The sequence below is a fragment of the Salvelinus sp. IW2-2015 genome, linkage group LG17, assembly GCF_002910315.2.
Source record: "Salvelinus sp. IW2-2015 linkage group LG17, ASM291031v2, whole genome shotgun sequence".
NCBI lineage: Eukaryota > Metazoa > Chordata > Actinopteri > Salmoniformes > Salmonidae > Salvelinus > Salvelinus sp. IW2-2015.
The window spans coordinates 21,318,565-21,327,015 of NC_036857.1; positions in this window are offsets into that span (position 1 = coordinate 21,318,565).

Here is an 8,451-nt window from a genome sequence, read left to right on the forward strand (position 1 = left end):
GCAGCCAGCCAGCCCAGCAGCCTCACACAAACTACTAGCTACCGCATAAATAATTCATGATATGAGATCTGGCGGAGCTTTAGTGGAAATTGACTGGGAGAAGTTCAGAGGCTTTTCTCTCTCTCTCGTCAGCTAGTCCTGATGCACTGGAGGGAGGATAATGAGCAGCACTGAAGGGCTGACTGTCTCCCTGTTACACACACTGAATGTAGGTCTGCTGAATGCTAACTACTGTACTGCTTAATTTGGAGATAATGGGGAATGGTGGGTTTTATCTTTTGGATATCAATTTTGTAGAGTGCAGTTATATCATTCTACTTGGTAAATAACTATATAGTATTAGTACAAAGCTAACATTTTCCTGTTCTGATATTCTAAATCTTTGGCTTTATGACAACAAAGGTAAATTAKGTCAGTGAAGGGCCCATTAGGACAACGAAACAAGGTAGGAGGTACACTGGTGTCATCCATTAGTGAAACATGAGCCAAGAATCAGGTTAACCTTTTTAACCACAGAGCTCCAAAAAATGTACAATGTGAAGTAGATGAATCAAGATGTTGTGGATTTGGACTCATTCACTGTACAGTCGTGGCCAAAAGTTTGAGGATGACACAAATATTAACTTCCACAAAGTTTGCTGCTTCAGTGTCTTTAGATATTTTTGTCAGATGTTACTATGGAATACTGAAGTATAATTACAAGCATTTCATAAGTGTCAAAGGCTTTTATTGACAATTACATGAAGTTGATGCAAAGAGTCAATATTTGCAGTGTGGACCCTTCTTTTTCAAGACCTCTGCAATCCGCCCTGGTATGCTGTCAATTAACTTCTGGGCCACATCCTGACTGATGGCAGCCCATTCTTGCATAATCAATGCTTGGAGTTTGACAGAATTTGTGGGGTTTTGTTTGTCCACCCGCCTCTTGAGGATTGACCACAAGTTCTCAATGGGATTAAGGTCTGGGGAGTTTCCTGGCCATGGTCCCAAAATATCGATGTTTTGTTCCCCGAGCCACTTAGCTATCACTTTTGCCTTATGGGATGGTGCTCCATCATGCTGGAAAAGGCATTGTTCGTTACCAAACTGGATGGTTCCTGGATGGTTGGGAGAAGTTGCTCTCGGAGGATGTGTTGGTACCATTCTTTATTCATGGCTGTGTTCTTAGGCAAAATTGTGAGTGAGCCCACTCCCTTGGCTGAGAAGCAACCCCACACATGAATGGTCTCAGGATGCTTTACTGTTAGCATGACACAGGACTGATGGTAGCGCTCACCTTGTCTTCTCCGGACAAGCTTTTTTCCGGATGCCCCAAACAATCGGAAAGGGGATTCATCAGAGAAAATGACTTTACCCCAGTCCTCAGCAGTCCAATCCCTGTACCTTTTGCAGAATATCAGTCTGTCCCTGATGTTTTTCCTGGAGAGAAGTGGCTTCTTTGCTGCCCTTCTTGACACCAGGCCATCCTCCAAATGTCTTTGCCTCACTGTGCGTGCAGATGCACTCACACCTGCCTGCTACCATTCCTGAGCAAGCTCTCTACTGGTGGTGCCACGATCCCGCAGCTGAATCAACTTTAGGAGATGGTCCTGGCGCTTGCTGGACTTTCTTGGGCACCCTGAAGCCTTCTTCATTACAATTGAACCGCTCTCCTTGAAGTWCTTGATGATCCGATAAATGGTTTATTTAGGTGCAATCTTACTGGCAGCAATATCCTTGCCTGTGAAGCCCTTTTTGTGCAAAGCAATGATGACAGCACGTGTTTCCTTGCAGGTAACCATGTTTGACAGAGGAAGAACAATGATTCCAAGCACCACCCTCCTTTTGAAGCTTCCAGTCTGTTATTCGAACTCAATCAGCATGACAGAGTGATCTCCAGCCTTGTCCTCGTCAACACTCACACCTGTGTTAACGGGAGAATCACTGACATGATGTCAGCTGGTCCTTTTGTGGCAGGGCTGAAATGCAGTGGAATTTTTTTGGGGGGATTCAATTCATTTGCATGGCAAAGGGGGACTTTGCAATTAATTGCAATTCATCTGATCACTCTTCATAATATTCTGGAGTATGTGCAAATTGCCATCATACAAACTGAGGCAGCAGACTTTGTCAAAATTAATATTTGTGTCATTCTCAAAACTTTTGGCCACGACTGTACATGTAAATACATCAGGTGACCAATAACACTCTAAAACCCATCATGTTCGCCATGGCCTTGTAAAGTTAAAGGGATACTCTGGGATTTTGGCAATGAGGCCCTTTATCTACTTCCCCAGAATCAGATGAACTTGTGGATACAATTTTTTTGTCTCTGAATGCAGTTTGAAGAAAGTTGCTAACTAGTGCTAGCGCAAATGCTAACTAGAGTTAGCGCTATGACTGGAAGTCTATGGGTAGCATGCTAGTATGCTAGTAGATACCCATAGACTTCCAGTTATTGTGCTAATGCTAGTTAGCATTGGTTCACAAAACTCTCTCTAACTTCCTTCATACTGGACACAGAGACAAAAAAATCCTGAAGTATCCCTTTAATGTACCGCTATATTCATAAACCATACCACTAATGACATTCAGTTAATATTTAGGTGAGGGCTACATAATTCACACACAAGTCCTATGGGACCTTATCAATAAAAAATCCCTACCTATGTATGCAGTGGCACCAGCAGGATATGTTCCCTAAAGTTCTCCCTGACAGTCCCAGATCCCTAGAGACAGACAGACAGACAGGAGTCAATTAACAGCTGGCCTCAGGCTACTGTCCCCAATGTCCGCGTGAATCCACAGGATCCAGGGTGAGAATGGGATTTCCAAGGACACGTCCCTGCAGCTGAGCTCATAGGGAAAGTGCATTTTAAAGAAGCCTTTGTTCCTTTAAGGGGCCAGATAGAACATCCTCATGAATAAACTGAAACTATGCGGGTTTCACAATGCTTTTAAAAAAGAAAAAGAACATGGTGACATTAAGTAATAACAAACAAAATTCTGTTTTGGAAGGAGCCACATTATCAACAGGAAAATCTTCCCACACAGTGACAATGATGATGACGATAATGATGTTGCTGAGCTGAGCCATAACGTAACTATGTTAAAAATAATAGAAGACAGTCTGTTTGGAGGGAGTGTCAGAGTAGTGCGAACCCACTCTCTCTCCTCCTGAGTGTCCATACAGGCTCCCAGTGCCAACACAGAAACAGAACAAGGAGAGCAGAGCAGAGTCACTCATCTGGAAGCATAAGGGATGGAGGGAAGGAGTAAGGGATGGAGGAGTGGTGGTCGATAAGGTTACTGGGTAGAGTGGCTTAGGGGAGAGATATTTCAGAAACCCTGATATGCAGTCACTGTATTCTATTAGCTCCTCAGGAAATAAAAACTCAATTTAGGCAATGGTGAATGCACTTGTTACCCCAAAAGGACAGCCTTGCCCAGGGAAGGTTTGGGACCACAAAAATATTAACTCATCATGAGGGGCCACAGTTGCCAAACTAATTTCCTGCAATTTGACACATTATGCCATAGGGTGGAGAGAAATGTTTGCAGTATGATATCCGAGTGAGACTGACTAACAAAACCGATTGTAGCCCCTGGGCCGGTAATTCGACCATGATAACAAGTTTGGATAGATGGCCACTAAACGAACTTAGCAATCTAAAAAATATCAGCTGACATGGGCTAATTGACTGACTATCAGTGACTGACATAAGAGAAAAACTGCTTATGCACAACCAAAATTGTATATTCTACTATTCTACTTGTGTATTCTACTATTCTAAATGTGTATTCTACTTGTGTATTCTACTTGTGTATTCTACTTGTGTATTCTACTTGTGTATTCTACTATTCTACTTGTATATTCTACTATTCTACTTGTGTATTCTACTATTCTAACTAGTTAAGACTCCGATCCCTGCCCTAGCCAAAGAGACACATGATGTGCACTTTGTTATTTCATTAAAAAGAAGCCTCTCTCTAATTTAAAATTGCTTGGTTAAATCAGGTCTGGATAGCTTAATTCCTAGATGATAAGATTTAGGGAAAAGAACGATCTTCTTTATGCAACCAGTGTTGCCACCTGGTGCTCCTGGAACTGATGTGTAGACTTCCCTGAGGACATAGGGTTATGGAAAGGGTCAGACATGCAGTCAGCCCTGCGGCCACACAGAACCATGACACATATACTGAGTGTAAAAAAACATTATGTACATCTCCTCTTTCCATGACATAGACTGACCAGGTGAATCCAGGTGAAAGTTATGATACATTATAGATGTCACATGCTAAATTAATTTCAATCAGAAGTGGAGGTGACAGGTTAAAGAAGGATTTTTAAGCCTTGAGACAATTGAGGCATGGCTTGTGTATGTGTGCCATTCAGAGAGTGAATGGCAAGACAAAAGATTTAAGTGCCTTTGAACGGGATATGGTAGTAGGTAGTAGGCGCACCGGTTTGTGTGCTGCTGGGTTTTCAGTTTTCCGTGTGTATCAAGAATGGTCCAACACCCAAAGGACATCCAGCCAATTTGAGTCAACATGGGCCAGCATCCCTGTGGAACGCTTTCAACACCTTGTAGAGTTCATACCCTGACGAATTGACAACAATTTCTGCGATAATTAGATACTCACTCTTTCTTTCACTTTGATTTCAATCCTTGCCAAGAGAGGAAATCACAAATCCAACTGTCAACAGCGAGATACTGGGGAATCTGTTTTTATACGATGCCAAACCAACTGCCAACCGACACAGTGGGCCAAGGGGAACACTGTACTGGCAGCCCATTACCTATGCTGGAGGGTCAACCTGGGAAAACACACACATCTATCTGATGTTGTCTGGTCCAAACARGTATGACATTGTTGCCTTCCCTAGCATTGAATGCAAGTGAAAACTATTTATCTGGCCTCCCTTGWCAAAAAAAGTATAAAACATTAGCCAATCAGCGTTGAGCTAAACTAAGCGAGCTGTTGTTATCCTCCGGTGGCTAGCTACTGTAGCCAGCTAGCTAAAATTAGCCCTTTCTGAAATTAGCCATGGATGGAGATAGGATTTGGATTTTTAAAATTGTATTTATTTTTATTTAAATTTTACCCCCTTTTTTCTCCCCAATTTCGTGGTATCCAATTGTGTTAGTAATTACTATCTTGTCTCATCGCTACAACTCCCGTACGGGCTGGGGAGAGACGAAGGTCGAAAGCCATGCGTCCTCCGAAACACAACCCAACCAAGCCGCACTGCTTCTTATTAACACAGTGCGCATCCAACCCGGAAGCCAGCCGCACCAATGTGTCGGAGGAAACACCGTGCACCTGGCGACCTTGGTTAGCGCACACTGCGCCCGGCCAGCCACAGGAGTCGCTGGTGCGCGATGAGACAAGGATATCCCTACCGGCCAAACCCTCCCTAACCCGGACGACGCTAGGCCAATTGTGCATCGCCCCACGGACCTCCCGGTCGCGGCCTGCTGCGACAGAGCCTGGGCGTGAACCCAGAATCTCTGGTGGCACAGCTAGCGCTGCAATGCAGTGCCCTAGACCACTGCGCCACCCGGGAGGCCACGGCCAATGATTTTATAACGCGATTCTGATCCAACCTTTGTTGTGCCCCTGGCCTGAGAGGATGGAAGTTCAATATGTAGCTAGATGTACAGTAGAAGGCTAATGTTAACTAACTAATGCTGCCCATGAATGAAAGTTTGGCTAGCGAGCAAGCATTTTAGCCAGGTAGGCTAGGACAACAAAAAATAAAAGTGTGTACTGTATGACAGAGTGATAGACCGTTTCATCAACATGAAAGAGAGGAGGATGACATTGTCGTTTCTCAACAAGTAGGATGAGTCAACATATTTTTCTACTTACAAGAACGCGCACACACACACACACAGAAATCAGAACCATGAGGCTCATCATATTTAGCTTACGTTGATTGGTGATTTGTTGAAGTTGAAATGGTGCTGGAATAGTGGAGGCAGSTCCTGTTTTCTTTGCAACTTGCGGTAACTCTCTGGTTCTAAATCAATAGTTGTTCAGTGGTCAGAAATTCCGGAAAAATGCACTTGCTTGATCATGCTGTAGGTCATGTAACTGTCTGTTACTGTACATGCAATATGCTTCACTGAACAGAGGTTGCTGTCCGGCGGTGTGGTTGAATTTACTCTGCCCCTGTGTCTTCTTAATGTCTCGGCATTTAGGCCTATATATCACAATTGCATATGTAACGGTCGCAAGGCAGTTTCCTCCTGATTATTTCTGCTGAGATACAGGCCTACAGGACAGTGCCGTTATTTGGCCTGGGCTTCCGGGGCTTTTTTTTAAAGGTGCAATATGCAGAAATTGTTCCACCATTTCCTGGTTGCTAAAATTCGAATAGTACGCCTAATTTCAGTTTATGTGACAAAACAGGCAATGTACAGTGTAGATCATCATTGTACCATCTAAACTGCTGTGAAATATACTTTCAATAACCAAAATATTTTATTTTCAGCTGTTTGAAGTTAAGAACGGGAAGAAAATACAGAAAATACATAGGCCCTTAAATTGTGTCTTCAAATGTTATGTAATCTAAAATTCTCACATTAGCTGGTAGAACTGACTAAATGAAATGAATCATAAAGGTCTTATAACTTATTCAATTCTACAGGTATGTTTTTAGGCTCATGGCTCTATTTTCATGTAGCCTTGGGGCTATGTAGCTTCTTCTCTGTAATGTTTGGAATTGTGTTTATCTTATGCAGACACTTGAATTGTTCTTTACAGTTGAGTTGCCCTAGTTGTGTCAGTATACAATAACTTTAAAGAGCAATTTCCCCTAAAAACCAACTTCTCATTTAGAAAACAGCCCATGTTGCATCAATATGAGTCAGAAACATTTATTCTACTGTTAAAATTGACTACACAGTGTAAATAGGATCATTTGTGTCACAGAGTCAGTCTCGTCCAAAACAGAGTTTGTGAGACTTTACGTCGTGACTGCATCACAACGTAAATGAAGGTTGGATTTGTTTCAATCCTGCCCATATGCCCACAGCTGGCAGCACACAAGTAATCATCAGCAGTGCAGCTGCAGGCGACCCTATCGTCATGCCTGTGGTAAATTTGGGTTGACTTTAAAAATCCCTATGGGGCTAATAAGGGACCGTTCGTAAATTACACAATGTACATGGGACAATATGTTAAAATTTCAATAGCTCCAAATGTCAATGACTTAAAAACCTCAAACCAACGATAAATTGTAGAAATTCATATAAAATATTGAAAACATTTAATGAGACAACGAAAAGATATTGTCCCATTTACATTGTGTAAGTTATTGACGGTCCCTAACATAGCCCCGGAGAGTCAGTCAGGTTGCACACCAGCAGGCTGAAGCTAATTGGCTAAATCATTTGGCTAACTCTTCCCATGTGCGAACACACACACACAGACGAGACACCCACATCAAATCACACCCCGAAACCAACTCACGTTTGAATTCAGTCATGGTCGCTAGCATTTCTTAATGAATCAAGAGAAAGTGGCACAAGAGATGGAGAGAGAACAGAGGTGTATTGAGCACACATTAGACTGTATCACTTCAAGCTGTTCTATAGATTCTATTTCATTTTATTTATTTGCACAAATTAAAACAGGTGAAATACAGACAGTGAAAAAGTAAAACATGGTTTACAAAGAATTTACAGGTGAGGTGAAAAAGCCTTTAAAATAACTATTAAAACAATTGTTTACTTTTACACGTTTTACAACCAGGGCAAGACGAGAGAGGAGGATAGACAAGAGACAGCAACAGAAGAGGGCAGACACGAGGGACCGCAACAGACGACATAGAGAAAGTGATGGAGAGAGGCAGAGTAGGAGTGAGCACACAACAGACTGTATCACTTAAAGCTGCTCTATGGATTATAATTACTGCACATCTAATCTCTCAATGTTAATTTCAAAGTGCACCAGATTCATGCATTTAGCTGTTGAAATTAATTTTGCCAGGGGAGGATGCCCCCGGACCCCCCAACTGGCTTTGGTGAACATGATGAATGGCCTATAAGCCAGTTTAGTTCCATGATGTACAGCCCCTGTCAGCTCCATGACAGGGTCAATTCCCTTAGAACAGCTGAGACAAGGAGAATATCAATCAATACATCATACATGTCAGAGGAGATAACCTACGCATCAATTTAACCGACACGGGACACAATTAAAAGGCTAATGTGAACAACACATTCTGACAGATACACCAGCTGGGTAACTACAGAAAGAGTCTTGGGGAATTAAATCGGGGAAGAAAATGCCTCTGCTATTGAGAGTTCTGCTTGTGACAGCTCCTCCTTATATTGGTTTACTGGCAGGCAACTTCCTAAACCACACCCTGATGTATGTGTTTTCATCAAGTTGTTGTTGTTTACATTCCTCTGACACTAATGCTACATGCAATATTTTTGCAATGTAATTTCAGAAAATGTC